This window comes from Lactuca saligna, chromosome 1 (genome assembly GCF_052625555.1).
Source record: "Lactuca saligna cultivar CGN05327 chromosome 1, ASM5262555v1, whole genome shotgun sequence".
Lineage (NCBI taxonomy): Eukaryota > Viridiplantae > Streptophyta > Magnoliopsida > Asterales > Asteraceae > Lactuca > Lactuca saligna.
Window position 1 is genome coordinate 40,602,771 of NC_136417.1, and position 20,754 is coordinate 40,623,524.

Here is a 20,754-nt window from a genome sequence, read left to right on the forward strand (position 1 = left end):
TGGTAAACCTCGAGCCAAATCTTCAGTGACAAGTTTATTAATATTGCGAAAATTCAAATGTGACAATCTTCTATGACAGAGCCAGCTAACATCATTAGAGGCCTTTGATAGTAAACAGACGGTAGGTTTGCCCACAGTTGGTTTGATGTCTAGTGTAAACATGTAGTCATATCTTTTGGATTTGAGAAGTACTTCATTTTTCTTTGTGTTTGAAATGATACTTCCTTCTTCATTAAACACAACCTGATTTCCAGTACCCACAACAAGTTGCGAAACACTAATCAAGTTATGTTGAAGACCTTCAACATACGCAACCCTGTTAATTGTGAATTGTCCATTTGTGACTTTTCCATATCCTTTCACTTGACACTTGTGATTATTTCCAAATTTGACTACTCCAACATTCTCCAAATTTCTATAATCTCGCAAGTTTTCCTTTCTTCCAGTCATATGACGAGAGCAACCACTATCAATATACCATTTCACATCATATTGCTCGTCAAATATCACTTACATTTATTGAAAAAATTTAGGAACCCAAAACTTATTGGGTCCGTCATTAGTAGTTTTGAACAAATTCCTTGAATTTAAAAACCATGTTTTCACTTTATCTGAAACACTTTCCATTATATCAACATCATCAGATCTAGACAATGAAATATAATTATTCTATAGTTTTGGATTTCCATTGACTTTCATCTTATCCTTCACAACATTCGCAACTTTCATAACTGGTTTCCATTTTTATACCGGAACTTGCGACTCATGAGATAATGAACTACCAGTAGTAGCCTTATTGACGAATTTGTCAAATGCATTCTTTATCTGTTGTTCTGAAAACTTCCCATTTTGATATTGTTTTCCTTTCCCTTCAAGCCAATTGTTGATCGTATATACATCTGATTTTCCTTTTGTATACGAAACTTTGGTGGATTTAGAAATTGAAGGATTTGGAAATTTTGGTTGTTTAGGTGAAAATTTTGGTTTTGTTTGAGTTTTGACATTCAAAGTTGATGAATTATTCATTAATTTGCCAACGTTGTAAAATTTATGATCATTCATAAATCTTTGCGAAGTCTCAAATTTTCTAATGTTGTCATATTTGTGAACAAATTTATCATCATTTTTCATTGGAATTTTGTCAACAGAATGTATTGGTTTGTGAAAACTTGTATCCTTTTGAAAATTTGATGATTGTTTCTTTGAAATTTGTTCTTTTTCAACTTTTGGTTTATCATTAGACACAACTTGCAAAAAGATTGCTTTTCTTTTTGAAACATTATTTTCTGTTGAATACTTTCCAACCATCAATTTAAATTCAAGAGAATTTAGTTTCACTTCCATCTTTGGGTTTTTTCATCTTTTTCAAAAACTTTGTTTTCTTTTTCTTGTTTAACCACCCATTTTTATGATGATTTTTGACCTTGAAAAACATAAGAATTTTGAGTCAACTTGTTTTCTACTATATTTTGATTTGCAAAGAAACCTTCAGTAGTTGACCTTTGATTATCATTTTTAACCATTTTGTTGAATTCAAGTTTAATTTTCTCAACATTTCCAGTTGTGATAAAGACTTGATTTGGAAAGATTGTGTTATCTGTACATGTAAAATTTGGATAAACCACAGTGTTAGTTTCCAAGTAATGTGCACCTTTATCATTAAGAATTTTTTCGAATTCTTTTGTATCTCCAAACACTTGATGAACAACAACTCGTTGAGATGTTTCAAGTGAATCCTTCACTTCTTCTTTGTCTTCATCAGTGTCATCAGTCTTCCAACTTTCAACTTCCACATTATCAAAGTCACAATGTTGCGAAGTAGAGGCTTTATCATTTTCATCCTTACTATTGAATCAACTATAATTTCTTTACCTTTGACCTTAGATGTGATATTAATGATTGACAATTTAGAAAAATCAACCTCTTCTTCCTCTTCGATCTCACTGATTCACTCACATTATCTAAATTGTCATTGACATCAGCATAATTGAGTTGAGAATCAAGATTTGAATTTTCAGTTTTCTTTAAGATTTTCACTTGTTCATTCTTTGTCAAACTTTCATTGACAATATCACCCAACTCATCAGAATTCAAGAATTCATCAATTTTGACAATACCATATGCGAATCTATTATCAGGTATTTTTTCAATATGAGCAATTGTGTTTTCGCAGTCATAAGAAACAACATCAACTTTTCCGCGTTCATATTCAAGAAAAGGTAAAAGTTTCCTATGTTGTTCTTTGCTTATTTCAGATGAATGATGTAAAGCAGTTAACTTCACATACAAACGTTATCAAAGTTAAAATATATATTTCTTTGTGCTAGCAACAACCTAACTTCTTTATCTAGACTGTTCCTATCGCAATTTATATTTTCCATTTGTAGTTCAAGTTTATCTACTCTGCTTCGTTTTATTTCTAATTCTTTTCTTGTTTCAACTAGTTGCAATTTTAGATTTTGTGCTTCTGTACTAGCAAACACAATAACATAATCAAAATAAGTAACAGTATCATCAAATGAAGTTATTTCAGCATCATAAGCAGATAAAGGAATTTTAAATGATTCAAGAATAGCACGTACCTTGGTGGTCATTGGAGATTTATCAGTGGACTTGGACACATAGCATCGCCCAGAAGCTTCCTCTTCGCAATTATCTTCATAGCTTGCGAACATTGCACCATGAGTTGGATGTCTCATTTCTTCATCATCAGATCCTGAAGACCAGATCTGATAAGTTCCACTTTCTTCTTCATCAGACTCCCCTTTCGCAACTAATGACAAGCCTTTTGCCTTCACACTCACCTCCTCAAGCTTTTCTGGGTAGTAGGCTTCATCCTTGATTTTGATTTTCTTCTCCTCTTTCTTTCTCAGCATACAATCAACTGCGAAGTGATTTTCCCCATTGCAGTAATGACAATAGATTCCAGAATCACCTTTTAGTTTCTTCACTTCCTTCGCATCTTTCTTCTTTTCTTCAACCTTTTCCAATTTCTTCTTTTCCTCACCTCCTTCTTTTATGAAACCACTCTTCGCATCATTTGGCTTTCCTTTTGGATTGAAAGGCTTTTTGAAAAATTTCTTAACTTTGTTGTTTGAATAGAATGCAACTGCTTCATCATCAGAGTTCATTAAGAAACCTTCATTGTCAGATTCTTTTTTCTCACCAGCATTGATATGTGTATTTTTATATATATTTTTATGCACTTTATCTTAATATTTTGGCCTTATTTATTCTATTTTAGAACTAAAGAGTACTCATAATACTTTGAATTATGTTTTGCAGCTATTTGTTGTCAATAAAGCACAAAAGAAAAGACTGAAGCGGAAACCGGGTTTAGAAGCTAAAAGAAAGAAAAGGGTGCTAAGGTCGCGAGTACGCCCCGCGTACCTTAAGGTTACGCCCCGCGTACCTGCTTGCACCGGATATACATGATCGCGTGATTATCCATAGTACGCGCCACGTAATCCATAGTACGCCCAGCGTACTTAGGTCGGCCACAAAGATTATAAATGTCGATTTTTAGCTAACCAGGAGGGGGGATTCGACTTCTAACCTAATTTAGTCGACAATTAACTTCTGTTAAGCCGTTTTGAGGGTCTAGAAGGCGGCCGGAAGGCCGTTAAGCTAACGGGAGTAGAGATCTGAAGGATTGGAGAGCGGATACATGTCGGTAATCATATGGATTGCTAACGTGACCATGTTTAGCACTTCCTTATGGTACTTTTTGTATTTAGTTTCTGATTTGGGTGTAAAAACCTTTTACTTTGTGTTTATGATTGAATGAAGTTTTGATTCTTAGACTAATTGTTATGTTAAATAATTTATTTGTGGTTAATTTATCTTGCCAAGCTTGTTCAAAGATCCTCATGTGTTAATGATGATTATTTGCTATTAATTGTTAAGTGAATTAAGTTGTATGAAAACCTGCTTGATTTGCTTGTCTCTTATGATTTTTGATGACCATTGAGATTATAAGACTAGAAATAACGAATGTGAAACTAGGATTAACATGGGAATAAATAAGTTAATGTGTGAGCCTTGTTTGATGACCATCAACAAGAGGTTAATTAAATGTTTAAATTAACTAAGTTTACAAGTCTTGCTTGATATGAACTGAACACTAGGAAGCATGTTAGTTTAATCAATTGATCACTGTTTGAATTAACTTGTTTGATAAAGGATTAGTTATAATGAACATGAATCTAATCAATTTAGGAATCGGTGAACATGAATAAATGAATTTGTGTATGCAATTGTTTATGTTTTCAAGGTGGAATTTGTCTAAACCAAAGTACCTAAAGAGATTTGTTTTTCCTGTTAGTTTATCGAGAATGGTTAGTTGATTATTAGTTTGAGATTTATTAAATTATTTCTTTTCGTGTGACATGTAACCTATAATTAAATATATTAAATTAATCCACCGTTCCCTGTGATCGACACCCGACTTACCTAAGCTATACTGTAATCTGACTAGGTACACTGCCTATAAGTGCATAGTTAGTCTAAGTTTGTTAGGTTATAAATATTAAAATTAATGGGTACTTTCGTGCACATCAAGCATCAATTTCAGTAACCTTTGAAACTAAAGCCAAAGGTCCTCCTAGACTCTGTTTCGTTTCTTCAAGCATTTCTGTAACTTCACTTTCATGAGTTTTCAGTTGGTTGTAGAGATCATTCAAGGTGGTTGTATCAAAACTTTGCTGGTTCTTTATCATCATACTCACACTATGCCATTCTTTGCAAAGACCCATGATGAATGTCAGATTGAATTCCATAAGAGATCTTGAGATTCCATACCTACTGCAACGATAAACAAGCTGATTCAGACGATCATAGTAGTTTTCAATTGTTTCAGCATCCTTTTGTCTGAATTCCTTAAGTTCAATAAGACATTGCTTAACAGAATTGATCTTTGTCTTCTCACTTCCTTGATATTTCTCTTTCAGTGTGATCTAAATATCCTTGGCTGTTTTACAACTACGAATGTAATTGTAAACCATAGGAGGAAAAACACCTCTTAGCTCCCTCATACATCTTTTCTCATTCTTTTTCATGCGATTATGTTATTCAACAACGTCAATTGAAGAAGTAGATGATCCAATTGATTGAACATTCTCAGGAGGTATAACTTTTCCACTGATATAATTCCAGAGTTCTTCATCAATTCCATTTAAGTAATCCTCCATCCTATCAGCCCACTGATCATAGTATTCAGGGATTAACATTGGAATTTTGGTTGAAGAACCAAGTAAGTGAGAGAAAGAAGTCATGGTGTTCATGTTGAAGTTCGCCATTGATGAACACGAGAAATTTTTAGAAATCTTGAAAAACTTGATGTATTTGTGAATTGATCAAACGAATTGATCACTGATTGCTAATCGATCACTCGACTAAACAATTCAAATGTAAAATCGATTCAAATTTGAAGATCAAGAGAGATTTTCAAAACCAAAATGCGCGGAAATTTTTGAGTAATGTTACTACTCAAAAAGCTAATGATTCTAAAACGAAAATCAGATCAATGCAGTTTGTCATCCTGCTCTGGTACCAATTGATGAGAATTGTTATCGATATTTAAAATGCAATCATGATTGTATGAATGAAAAGTAAAAACACAGGAAGTAAATATTAATCAAATTTTATATTGATGAATAACTGATTACAATAAGCAGAGAGAAAATGCGAATGATTAATGAATCACTCATGTATTCGGTGTCTCATAATTCTAACCTCAGTCTCTATTTATAGGAAACCTGAGTCTAGCTAAGCGTAGAGTCTGCTAGCCGATGGGACTCGACACTGCGCCTGAGTACGCTAGGCGTACTCTAAATTTACGCTGGGCGTAATTCGTGTTTCAATCTTCTAAATTCCGTAGCTTTTGCGTACGGGCTCTATTTTTCGCGTTCTTTATATCTACGCGTAGGTGAGACTATGCTCTACAACTTTCATTTAGACTCCGTTAGCTAGTTTTGAATTTATTTTTAATATTATGTTTTTAGTAGGCCGGGACTGCTAAAGTCTGTTAAGAATTCATAACTTCTTTATCCGACGTCTGTTTTCGTCTGTTTTTTTACCATCTTACTCCTGTTGTGGAGACCTTTAATTCTCGTTTAGGTTGCGTTAGCTAAAAATCGTTCAATCTTTAATTCAAGTTTTTAGCTCTCTACTGCTGTTAAGAAACTTAGAAAATTCGTAACTTCTTCATACGAGGTCCAATTTGGGTGATCTTTTTATGTACGTTCATGGTTTAACGTAATCTACGACTTTTGTTTAGTTACCTAAGGCTAAAATGCATTTTATTGGAATTTCACTTTTTACGTTTAATAATGTTTTACCAGGTGTGTCGTGAATATTTGAGTGGTCATAATCTTTTCATTATAACTCGGTTTTGAACGTTCTTTATGTTTTTGGAAACCTTGGCACGATATCTCACTTTTGAGGCATCCCAAATTTAGATTTTTGAAAACTTTATTTTTTAGGTTAATTCCGTTGATTCAAAATAGTTCGTTGTATTTGACTTTTGAGTGTTACCATGATTTGGAAAAATATAGGGTTGTCACAAATTCCAACATTAGCTGTGGCGTACGAATTGATGTGATTGATTTCTCTTTGTTTGTCATCCAAATCACAAGCTTTAATTATTGCCATGGTTTCAGCTAGACTAAGACGATTTAGATCCTTTGTTTTCTTGATAACAACAACATTCATATCCCATGTCTTAGGTAGAGAATTTAGAAGCTTCTTGTTGATTTCAGATTTGGTAACCAATATTCCTGCAAAATTCATCTCAGTTGTGAGAGTGTTGAACCTCTACAGTTGAGCTTCAAGAGATTCTCCCAAGATATGATTAAACACATTGAACTTCTATCTCAACATATCCTGGCGACTTTCTTTCATGTCTTCATTTCCATCGTAGACTTCAATTAATGCCTCCCATAGTGCTTTAGCAGATGTATATTCCCGAAAACCCTGAGCAATATTTGGTGAAAGAGTGATAGTGATTGTAGCAAGAGCTCTTTCTTGCTCTTCAACTTTCGCAAAATCTTGATCAGTATAATCTTTAATTTCTTCATCAACAACTATTCCATTTTCTAGAGTTGTGGTGATCCTAACAGGTCCTTTCAGAATACTTCTCCAAACCTTGAAGTCCTTCATTTTGATATATTTTTCCATCCAATACTTCCATTCCGGGAAACCTTCAGCAGACAACAGACGAGTGGTTGGTCCCATTATGGAATCCAATTCATGATGAATTGTTGAGTTTTGTGAATCCATTTTTCTTAATTTTCTACTTTTTTTAAATAAATTTTTATTATTAATTAGAAGAACCAAGAGTTAAAACAAAGTTAAATCAAGGAGACTGTTTACGACTAAGAGTTTACGGCCGTAATCAGTTTACAGCTGGAGGTGTTTACGACCGGAAGCTTGTTTACGGTCGTACACGAGTTTCCGGTCCTTGAAGATCCAAAGTATACGGCTTTTGAAGACTTGCAGTTTACGGGCTTTAAAGATCAATAGTTTACGACTGTGAAAGGTGTTTACGGTCGTACTCTCTTCAATAGTTTCAACTGTAAACATCCAAAACTGATGAAAACCACGAATCTTTCTTATAGTTTTGACCCCCTTAGTTGTGAAAACGTAGAGTCAAGCCTTGAACAATGAAAAACCTAAATATCTTTTAACCGTGAACACGACTGAAATTTGTTTTGACACCGAATTTCTCTGATACCAACCGTAAGGTCCCTAAAACTGAGGATCCAAACCAGTGATCAAACAAATGACAATCAAACACAATAAGAATGGAGTAGAAGAAGAATTAAGCCAAGCATGCACATGTTTATATCATAAAAAACATCAAATACACCTTGGTTACACACACTAGGACCGTAAACTATATGAAACTTCACTCTGGTTCGTCAACCCCTGACAAGACTCTGACAAGACCTAAATATAGGGGTAGTTGGCTATAAAAGAAAAATCAACCGTAAACAGTGATAAAACAAACAAAAGATGACCATGAACATACTATGAACTATACATATGATTGCCTAGCCCAAACCACAAAATAATGACCTATCACATGTAATTCTAGCTCTTGCAGGGTCAAGTGGATGGTGGGTGCATCATCTTGATGTAATATCAGCCTTCCTAGATGGAAGATTGGAAGAGGAAGTATATGTCTCACAACCCGAAGGGTTCACAAAGCAAAACATAGCTGGGAAGGTCTACAAACTATCCAACACGCTGTATGAGCTGAAGCAGGCACCTAGGGCCTGGAACACATGTCTTGATAAATACCTAAAGAGATTGGGGTTAACGAGATGCCTTCTGGAGTATTTTGTATACACGAGAAAACAAATGGGGAGAATCCTAATAGTAGGTGTTTACATGGATGATCTGCTGGTCATTGGTAATTATCCAAAGGATGTAAATGAATTCAAGTTTGAGATGAAAGCTAAATTCGAAATGAGTGACCTTGGTCTGCTAACCTTCTATCTGGGAATCGAAGTCAGCCAATATGACACTGGAATAACACTGAAGCATGATTCTTGGGAAAATAATATCCTAAGCAAGACACAAGTGATGGACTGCAATGCCACAAGAAGTCCAATGGAGCAGAAACTAGGGCTGACTAAATATGAAGAAGGAGAACCTATAGACCCCACCGAATATATTAGTATTTTTTGAGCGCTAAGGTACCTAACACACACCCACTCTGACCTTTCATTTGCAGTTGGTGTGGTTAGTCGTTATATGGAGAAACCAACAGTGAGGCACCTACAAGCAGTGAAGGGAATACTCAGGTACATAAAGGGTACTCTAAGCTATGGCTTGTCATATGCAAAATGAGATATTATAGTCACTCTCAAAGGGTACTCTGATAACGATTTTAGAAAGGACATGGAAGATGGGAAGAGCACAGGAGGAATAGCATTTTACATGAATGGGAATTTAGTAACATGGGCCTCACAGAAGCAAAGAAGTGTAGCCATGTCATCATGTGAAACAGAGTTCATGGCTGCCACCATGGCAACCTGTCAAGGTATTTGGCTTCTCCGACTACTCACAGAGATAACAGGGAAAAAGGTGCCACCAGTAACACTGTTAATTGACAAAAGTTCAACTCTTGACCTGATGAAAAACCCAGTCTTCCATGGGCGTAGCAAGCACATCAATGTGAGGTACCACTTTATTAGAGATTGTGTTGAAACAGGGGAGATTGCAGTAAGTCATGTGTGTGGCACAAAACAAAAGGCATATATTCCTACTAAGCCAATGGCAAGAGTGAAACATGAAGAAATTCGAGAACTGATTGGAATAAAGCCAATTCTAAATTAAGGGGAGAATGTTAGAGTAATTCAGAAGTTGTTTTTTACTGTTTTATTAGGCACGTTTCATTTTGAGTAGGAAGAATAAATCAAAGCCACGTAAGGATGTATCACCTGATCTCTAGCTACTAGTTAGTAGTCCCTATTTTTCTGCATTTCTTTTGGTTTAAATACCCAAACCTTGTGTATATTGTAACCATCTTTTCCTGTTGAATAATACACGAAAACCTTTGACTACGATATCCTCTCTTTGAAATCTTCTCTCTGCCATCTCAATTTTGCAGGAGCCTCGTGAAGAGCCTACGAAAACCAACAAGTTATATGCTTTGCTAAGGATGTCGTTCTTTCAAATTTGTGGATGGTTGTTTTGCTTAGAGATCTTTCTTGCTCAGTAAACCTTGACTAATGCGACGATCGGAAACATAACCATCTGAAATGAGAATTTCAAAGACGTAGAAACTAGAAAGAGGTGCAAGTACGTACGATTAAGATTTATTGATGGAAGATATTTAAGAGAATTCATAAACTTTAGCCGTTGAATCTCAAATTTGTGAAGATGGAAGGGCTTGCGTATGAGGAGCATAAATGAAGTCTTTCAAGTTCCATTTGTATTAGAAATCTATGTTCATAAATAAAGATTTTTTTTTGTTACTTATTCTTTTCTCCTTCATTTTTTACATATGTCATTTTTTAAGAAGTTTAGATTAATTATAATTTCACATGTCATTATGTTGTTTTTTCAATCTTCATTAATAAAAATTCCATATATTACAAACGAAATTATTTCATATGGGTTATATATGACATGTATTAATTATATTAAATGTTATAATAAAGCCTCCATATAAAAGTATATATATATATATATATATATATATCGATTTGTATATAACAATTTTTCCTTATACATGATAGATTATGTTTTGTAGAGTTGTACAATACAATATTTTTAAACCCATATTGTTGTGTATGGATAAAAAAAATATGGTATACGAATCACATTCCATTATATACCTATTTTATCATTTGAATATGTATTTTTATAAATAAAATGTTTTTATACTTTTGAAAATATATAAAAACGTTATTTAGATGTTTAAATATTAATAAAACCGTTTTAATTTTGTAGAACCACTCAATCTTTCCAAACATAAGGACTTCTTTTATTCCAAATGAATATTTTATATATAATGTATAATTTGTTAATTTTTGTCTTATAATCCAAAGCAAACAAACACCAACCCCTTCTTTTTTCTTTGTTTGCATTTGGTGTGTTAGATAGGCAACCATTTTTTTTGTTGTAGTCTATAACCAATTAAATAAAACAATTAAATAAAAGAAACGTTTACTTTTTATTTATTGGGATTCATCAAGAAAACCACTTTGTTTTTTCCTACTTTGGTTTGTTTTTAAATGTATAAAAAATGTTCTTACTGTATAAAATAGTATACATATTCTTGCAATGACACTACAATAAAGTTCCTACATATTGCATGCATAATCGATTTAGTACCTATATCTTTTGTTTATTGAATTAAGTCCCCAAAACCGGTAATGTTATTCAATTTAACCATTTTATCCGGTAAACAGGTTATCCAACTTTAAAAAATTATATTTTTTGCCTACATTTCAAAATGTATTACAAATTTGGATCAAAATTTACACTTTTTGTCCATATCTTAAAATTTATCACAAATTTTGTCCAAAATTTCCTCTTTTGGCCAAATTTTAGAATTTTGTTATGAATTCATCCAAAATTTAATTGTTTTTAACATTTTTTTCTTAAAATTTTGTTTCAAATATGTTCTTTTTATAAAATCATATTTATACAAAAAAATATATTTTCACATAAAAAATCTTATATTTTCTGTATAATTTTTTAAAAAATGTTTTTTTTATACGAAATATCTATCTATAGAAATAGGTATTTACTAAGTACATAAATATATAAAAATCTTTTTTCTAAAAAAAAAGTATACAAACATGCATTTTACAAAATATATATATATATATATATATATATATATATATATATATATATATATATATATATAATCATCTATTTTATAATAAATGCATTCGTATGCAGACACATATTTATAAAAAATGTAAAAAAAACACCTATTTCATAGTTAAATTTGTTTCAATAATACACCATGTTAATTAACCTTGACATACATTATGTGTTTTGGCAATCTTAGTTTTTGAACTTTTTTATACTTTTAAGCGTAACAAATGAAGAGTATATTGTTTCCACTTCTTATTAGCTATATTTCTTATTTTTATATAAATGTCTCATGTGATGTTATTTATTTGTAAATAAAAAATATATGTGTAACATACGTCTTAACAAGACAAAATAAATTATACAAAATAAATTATAACAAACCACTAAGTAATGTGTTTAGATAGATTGTAGTGATTAAAAAATGCTAAAAGAAATAGCTACTATACTCATTCAATAATATATAGAAATAAACTCATGAAACCCAAAATATTTACATATCAATGTCTTTTTTACAGTATGTTTTGTTAATAATAGTTATAATATATATAAACGTAATTAATATTTATTTTGTTATTTATAGATTTTAAAGGATATAATAAAAAATAATATCCAATACAAAGAATAATAATTAATCTTAATACTATAAAAATATTATAATGCAATGTGTTGCTTATGTAAGCTTATTTTTTAAAGCAAACTATACATTTTAAGGAAAGTTCTCATCAAGAGTAAACCATTTATAATGATGGGTAATCATTCAATATATTAAGTTACCCTAAGTATTTAATACAATTTTCATCACAATGTTTTTTTTTAATATCCTAAAATCTTTTTTCACACTTTCAACCCAATACCATTAATCTTAACCATTGAGTTGGTAAACAAATATAAATAGACAAGTAGTCTCTAACAACCCAAAAATAAAAGGTAAAAATTTCATTTTTATTATAGTAAAAGCACAACTATCTTTTAAATCCAAGTATTCCTAAAACATGGATTAATTAAAACAATTATCAGAGTTATGTCCCAAATCACACAATGCGGAAAACACGGGTGTGTGCGATGCAATCAAGTCGGGCCCTTCCTTTCCTAACCAACGATACCTTAAACCATAAACAAAATTGTAAGCACGAAGTTTAGTGAGTTCCCAAGAGCATACCCCACATAATCCACAGAACCATATAGTCTGTATCAATCACATAAGGCATATCAATCACATAAGCCATATAAATGACGTAAGTCGTATCAATCACGATAATCACATATACCATATTTGCTACAAAAGCCATACAAACCACATAATAATGCATACAACATATGGGGATGTCGTGGGCTCGTCCCCAGGGTCTTACTTTAGGATGCCGTGGGCTCCCTACATAGTCTTACACCTGAGTGTCATCAGATCTCCCATAGTCTTTAATAGGAAAGTGATGGGTTCTCTACATGGTCTTACATTTGGGTGACATGGGCTCTCCCATGGTCTTTAATAGGAAAGCCATGGGCTCTCCACTTGGAATTACATCCAGGTGTCATGCGCACTCCCATGGTCTTCCATACAAGCATACCAAATATACAACTAGCATACTTACTAGCACATCACTAACTATCATGCCACATAATATAATTTCAGCTAGTGTACCACATATCATAAAATGGGCCGACCTTGGTGCCTTCGACACTATATATATATATATATATATATATATATATATATATATATATATATATATATATATATATATATATATATATATATCTTGTAATAATATAATAGTATAGGGTGTATTTTAAATATTTTTAAAAATACTAGGGTTTTAATATAATAGTATAGGGTGTATTTTAAATATAGGGTGTATTTCATAAAATGGGCCGACCTTGGTGGGTGTATTTTAAATAGTATAGGGTGTATTTCATAAAATGGGCCGACCTTGGTGCCTTCGACACTATATATATATATATATATATATATATATATATATATATATATATATATATATATATATATATATATATATATATATATGTATCTTGTAATAATATAATAGTATAGGATGTATTTTAAATATTTTTAAAAATACTAGGGTTTTAATCTCAATTTAAAATTTTCAAAATTTATCACTTTTAAATTAAAATTTTAAATATTAAAACTCCTGATTTAATAATTATCTAAATTAAACAATTAATTCCAATTACTAAATCATAAAGGATTATTGTAAATTAAACAATTAAATTTATCCTAATCCCTTATATCCCACTAAATTTCAAAATTAGGGAGTGGATAATTCAAAATCTTTAATTACCATATTGAACAATTAAAAGATAATTACAAGAGATGGGATTATCCAAATCCCTAGATTTGAGGGACTTATCTTGGGGAGGAAGCATGATCTCGAAAATCTAGGGTTTGTAAACCCTAGATCTCGAAATCTTGGGCAACAAGGAAAGGGTTTGAAAAACCCTTAAAAATTTCGAACACATGGGTTCAAGAAACCCTAAAAATCGAAATCCAAGTCTCCCAAGGTTTATTGGCCATAAACCCTAAAGTGTCAAATTCATACAATTGTATAATACTAATTGAAAACAATTCAACCAAAGGCTCTAATACCACTGATGGGTTTTGTACAAACAATCCTATGTGTGCATGCAACCCTAGATTTGGATCTATGTTTTCTCTATTAGATACACAACTTTATGAACACAATAAGAACCCTGGCTAGCAGGTATATATATTTTGAAATTTATATATATGAGTAGATCACATACCTTTTGTTGTTATATTGCAATAACAACACTAATCTTCAATCTCTTAGTCTTGAAAGCAAGGACCATAAGTGTAGTACCTCTAATGGCTCACAAACACCACAAGCAATTGGAGAGGCAAGAGAGAGAGAGAGAGAGAGAGAGGAGATAGGATGAAATCGGCTCTAGGAACCCTAGGGAATTAAGTGGCTGATTTCTTTAGGCTTAGGGGTCTTTATATAAGGTAGAGATTAGGGTTTCAGTCCTTATCCTTATCTAGTTGCTTACCCACCAAGTAGCCAAAAGATAAGCCTTGAAAGCCCTTATCCTTGGACGATTTCAAGGGCCTTATCCCCTTGAATTCTTCCACCTCTCCCATAGGGAATCCATTGACCTAATTTGAAACTATCACATAATTACACTTTAGTCCCTGAAATTTAATTAATTACATTTGATCACAAAATTAATTATTAATTAATTATTGACCAATATTAATTAAACAAATATGATTTCTCCTATTAATATATTATTCCTATAGTATATTAATAAATCATAATAACCTCTTTCTCTAGTATTTATCCAGTCAAGTTGCTTTGGTGAAGGCAACCCAAAAGGACCATGCACAACCATGTCAATTACTTACCAAATATGGTTACGGGCTTAGACACTAATACAAGACACCCATATGGTATCGAGACCACCGACTGTCTTGGACAGCTTGATTATAAAGTCTATAGTAATCTACTCCCACTTCCACTCTAGTATCTCAGGTTGTTGTAGTAGACCTGAGGGTTTCTAGTATTCTACCTTAACCTTCTTGCCCACGAAGGTAGCAATTTCTGATTTCATGTTAGGCCACCAGTATAAATTTTTGAGATCCAGATACATCTTATCTGAACCTTGGTGAATGGAGTATTGAGTGTTGTGCGCTTCCTTCATGACCGCGTATCCAAAACCACCATGACTTGGTACCCAGATCCTGTCCATGAGATATAGAGTTCCGTTACCCTTGACTTCTAGATTTCTGTCCATTTCTCTTAAGGCTTCACCTGCCACATTCTCAAGTTTCAAGGCTTCCTGTTGAGCCTTTTTAATTTGTGCAGACAGGTGCGAATGGATTGTCATAGTCAATGATTTGACTCTACGACCTGAGTATTCTTTCCGACTTAGGGCGTCTGCTACTACATTGGCTTTATCGGGATGATACAAATTTCGCACTCATAGTCATTTAGTAGCTCAACCCACATTCGTTGTCTCATGTTGAGTTCCTTTTGATTAAAAATGTGTTGGAGGCTTTTGTGGTCTGTAAAGATAGTGCTTTTCATTCCATACAAATAATGCATCCGGATCTTTAGGCCAAAAATAACTGCTCCTACTTCAAGATCGTGCTGTAATTAACTTCGTGTGTCTTCAGCTGTGTCGAGGCATAGGTGATGACATTTCCCCGTTTCATTAGAACACAACCAAGCCCTTGGTTGGAAGCGTCGCAGTACACTATGAAATATTCAATCCCTTCTGGAAGGGATAGTACCGGCACGCTACACAGGGCTTGTTTGAGTGTTTGGAACACATTGTCTTGTTTTTCTTCCAAATCTAAAGTTCACAGCCTTTTGCATCAAGGTGGTAAGTGGCGTAGCTATTCTTGAGAAGTTTTGAATGAATCTGCGGTAGTAGCAAGTGAGGCCTAGGATTTGATGAGTTTTTGTCGGCGTTCTTGGTGCTGACAAGTTCTCGATTGCCTTAATCTTGGAAGGATCCACGGGAATACCTTCATTTCTTACCACATGACCCAGAAATTCGACTCTTCGAATCCAAAATTCGCATTTAGAAACTTCGCATACAACCTCTTTTCGCGTAGTGTTTCCAAGATCTGACATAGATGTTGACTATGTTCCTCCTTACTACACGAATAGATAAGTATATCATCGGTGAATACTATCACCAACTTATCCAAGTAAGGACGACTCACATTGTTCATTAAACCCATGAATACTCCAGGCACGCCCATTAATCCGAAGGGCATCACTACGAACTCGTAGTGACCATAGTGAGTTCGAAAGGATAGCTCTTGCATGTCAGCTGGTCCTAGACGATAAGGCATCTTCGATACAGGGGTAGCTCCAGGAATTAAGTCGTTTCTGAACTCGACTAGTCGTTGCGGGGGTACCTCTGGGAGATCTTTGGGAAAGATTTCGGGGAAATTCCAGACATCCGGGATGCTCTTCAAGTCTTTTATTTCCTTGTTCACATCAACAACATGAGCCAAGAATGCATGTTACTCCTTTCATAAGTACTTCCAGGCTTGAATGCATGAAATGATTCTAAGGTTTGCGCCTGGTTTGTCACCGTAGATCACTAAGGTTTCACTACTTGGCAGATTTAGACGGACGACTTTCTCAAAACACAAATGTCAGCATGATAGAGACTTAACCAGTCCATGCCCGCGCTGTCGTCAAAACTCTTAATTGAGATAGGAATGAGGTCGATTGGAAATGAATGGTTATCTAGAGAGAGGGTACATCCTATGAAATTTTTGCCAGAGGTTTCGGTCTTCCCATTAGCCATTTCTACGACGAACGTTTCTTTTAGTGCTTGCGGTGCTTAATTAAGTAAGTGTTTAAATTCTTGGTTCACGAAACTCCTTTCCACTCCACTATCAAATAATATGCATGCATATGAGTTATTGAGGAGGAACGTACCCGTGAGTACGGTGGGGTCCGTCACTGCTTCCTCATGACCAATAGCAAGAAGTCTTCCTGCTCTGCCCACATTATTGGCCTTAGGGAAATTTCTTTTAAAGTGCCCCATTTCGCCACACTCGTAGCAGGCCTGGCTTGCTCCTACACCAAGGACCTAGGAGATTGGCCTAGCTGGTGCCTTGCAGAAACGGGTCGTGTTCCCCTTCCTGTCACAGTTAACATAGTGAATTTCACGGCAGGGGCCATTGTGATGGAAATTGCACTTATTATACTTGGGCAGGCTCCCCTCGTATTGTTTCGCTGGTGCAGGGGCTGCAGGGGTTGTCGCAACATGAACAGCCACAACCTGATGTTTCTTGGCGGAGGGTTGTGTTGATTGGCTTTTCTTCCTATCCCAGAAATTCCTCTTATTATCAATAGTTTTTTCTGGTTCCAGGACATTAGGGGTAGTTGTTATTGTTGCTTGTGGTTGAACTCCATGGTCTACAAGTCTCTGTGCCAACTGCTTGGCACTATCGAATTTAGTGCGGTTTGAAGACAAAACATTCCCCTGAAATGGAGGTACTAGTTCCTATATATATATATATATATATATATATATATATATATATATATATATATATATATATATATATATATATATATATATCGATCTTCTTGCTTTCTGTGGGGACCATACCTGGACATAGGGCCACCAAATCACTAAACCTCACCGGTATAGGCCACTATGTCGGAACCTTTCATCTTAAGTCCCCAAAGCTCTTGCTCGAGCTTCTAAACTTCGCCCCGCGGACAATATTCTGTTGTCATGAGTTCCTTCAGCGTATCCCAGCTCATCTCGTTAGTCACTACCAGGGTGAGTGACTTGACATGGCCATTCCACCATGTCAGGGCTCTGTCAGAAAAGGTACATGCAACAAATTTTACCTTGCTTCCTTCCGGTCAGGAGCATGTCTCAAAGATTGAATTAGTTTTCTTAATCCATTGCTATAGGCCAATGACTCCCCCGGTTCCATTAAAGAACATGGGTTTGTAGTTGGTGAAGTCCTTGTAGGGACACTCCCTTGTACGTATTTGGCTATCACCTTGGTTGGAGTTGGTACCTGTTACAGCTCCACTGGCACCACCAGAATTCATCTGCATCATGGTTGCGGTCACAAAAACTTGAAACATCGCTGCATCGAACTGTGGTAGGGTGGAGGAGTTGGAGTTATTAGAGGATTTCTGTTAGGGCGTTTGCGAGGCAGAATCCTTTAGCTATAAAAGATGATATGGTGATAAGACTATAGTAGAGTTACCAAGTTGAATAAAATTGAGCTAGAATATAGTTCGACAGAGATGATTTCTAATGGAAATAATATCTATCATTATAGTTGGTATGAAAGTTACACAGAGTTTGGAAGTTCCAACCTTGAAGTAGGTCTCCCAACATACCAACAGAGGGAAAACTTAACATCATAAGGATCTAATGAAATAGGACTTGCTAGAAAGGAATATTTACATGAACGAGTTCTACTTAGAGTATCTATGAAGGCTATTCCTTAAAACAAATGAAAGGGCGAGTATAGCAACCTCTACTAGCAATGGGAACCGCTCGGAAGAGCCCTTGATTCTACCAACCGACACTCCATTTCTAGCATGCGCCTCTCGAACACTTCCTGATGTGCCCACAACTCTCTGACATCAGCTTAATTTTCAGTTAACTCCTGCAGTAGACCCTCATTGTGATTCAGGATCCTCCTTTTATCTGCTTTAAGTTGGTGAATACGAATTGTATTGAATGCAGTGTTCGCATCTAGCTCCATGGTTTGGTGGATAGATGCCCTACCTTGCTCATCATTGCAAGCAACTTGAAGAACCAAGATTGGAAGGTATCTTTCTGCGGACCCTCCCTCGCTCAAGTCATAGAAGTTCTGGTCTCGATTGTACGGGAGGGGTTAACCTTGTTCAAGGCTCCACCTACCCAAACTCTCTGCCTACAGAGGCGTTGGGCCATGGAATTCAGGCCGAGGGTTAGGATTTAGCATCAAATCCACTAGATTTTGATCATTGAATTTAGATTCTGAGTCAGAATCTTCATACATTTCTTCCTCGAATTTTTCTTCCGGTTCGTGTGACATCCTCATTTTCACGGATAGAAAAGACTGATCTTGTTTATGCTTTATAAAAATCATAACCCTCGCACATGAGCTCTATTTTTGACTTTCTTTATGTGCACGCGTAAGTAAAACACAAGATCTACAACTTTCATTTAGCCTCTGTCAGCTAATTTTCGACCAATCCTAAATTTAACAATATGAGGAGATTATACTGTTAAATGTCCGCGTAAAATTCATAACTTCTATGTACGGACTCCATTTTTATCTGTATTTTTATCGTTGAGCTCCTATTAATGATATCTTCAACTCTCATTTAGGTTGCATATGCCAAATACTGCTCAAACTAAAATTCTAGTTTCGGGTCGTGCACTTCTATGCTAAATCATAGAAAATTCATAACTTCCACATACAAAGTCAGATTTGGGCGTTCCTTTTTTGCATCTTCTCAGTTTAATGTATAATACAACTTTTTTTTATATCACTAAGGCTAAAAAGTCCTCTATCGTAAATTCTCTATATATGTCTCCCGGTGCCGTATAGGTTTTGCCGTAAAACTTCGACGGACCATAACTTCTTCGTTATAACTCGGATTTCAGCGTTCTTTATATGGACGGAACCCTTGTAACATATACTAAAAACTTGGTTAAGATTAATTATTCTAAATAATCTTCCATTAAAAACTCATTTTTGACGCTCATTATCTCTAATTAGCCTGGATCTGTGGGCGTTACAATTATCTGCCCCTTAGGATGATTACTTCCCGGAATCATCAACAAAACAGGGCAGTATAATGACTCCATACATTATCTCTTCCTCCTAGGTAATAATTGTAACTTCCTTGTTCTTTCGAATGAGTATCTAACTCTTGGAGTCCTTGACTGTAGGCGGTGTTCGATCTTGCACTTGCTCCCTATCTCACTTTAGACTCCAAATTATGAACTTCAAGTCATAATCTCAATCCTCACTTAATACGAACATAAGATAAGTTCTTTTATTACTACAATGGAACGATGTGTCATATTCTGATGATCTATCATCGTATGTCATAATGCTTAGACTCAGGTCTCTTAGAGTCTTCCAGAACCGACTATACTTTGCTTCATGTTCTAATATCATTTTAAACGTAGAATTTCTAGCTACAAGCATCTGTCGTGATACCTCTATTGATCTCTTTGATTAATTCTTCCGGCTTAAGTTAGGTGCTACATCGAACTTGGTTCCCAAAACCACATAACATACTTGTCGTAGCCAGAATCAATTTGGTATGACCACTAGGTTCGGAATAACAACAAACTTCTTAGTCATTACCGAAACAATGGTAATGACATACTTGAATAAAATGGTATCAATTACTAGCTTCTTGGTAACCTTGTGACTTTCCCTGATCTAAGTGCAAGTCCTATGCTTCCAGTAGTATAGGCCTCTACTACCTTTCACACCTACTTATACTCGTCCCAAGTATTGTCTCACAGTTTTCCAAGTCATCATACAAGAAACTCACACAATCATTCAACACATTAGATAACAAAACAAAGGTTTTATATTATTTCTTGAAACGATTACCTAGGTGTTCAAGTTCACCCTAAACTATGCCTCTAATAGGCTATATCACATTTTACTATCCACATGGCTTAATCTTCATATATCAGTCCTCGCTCCTGGTTCCTTGCATCGTCAGTTGCCTCATCAAGGATCATATGGAATGCTCTTGCTTTCGGCCTTGGCAGTACATTTGGCTTTGTAGCGCCTTCTTTCTTTGGGCAGTCTTGCTTGATGTTACCTTCCTCATTACATTCATAACATACCCTTTTGTTAAATGTACATTCATTGCTGTAATTCCCATGCTTTCCACACTTGAAACAAGTCACCTCCTCACC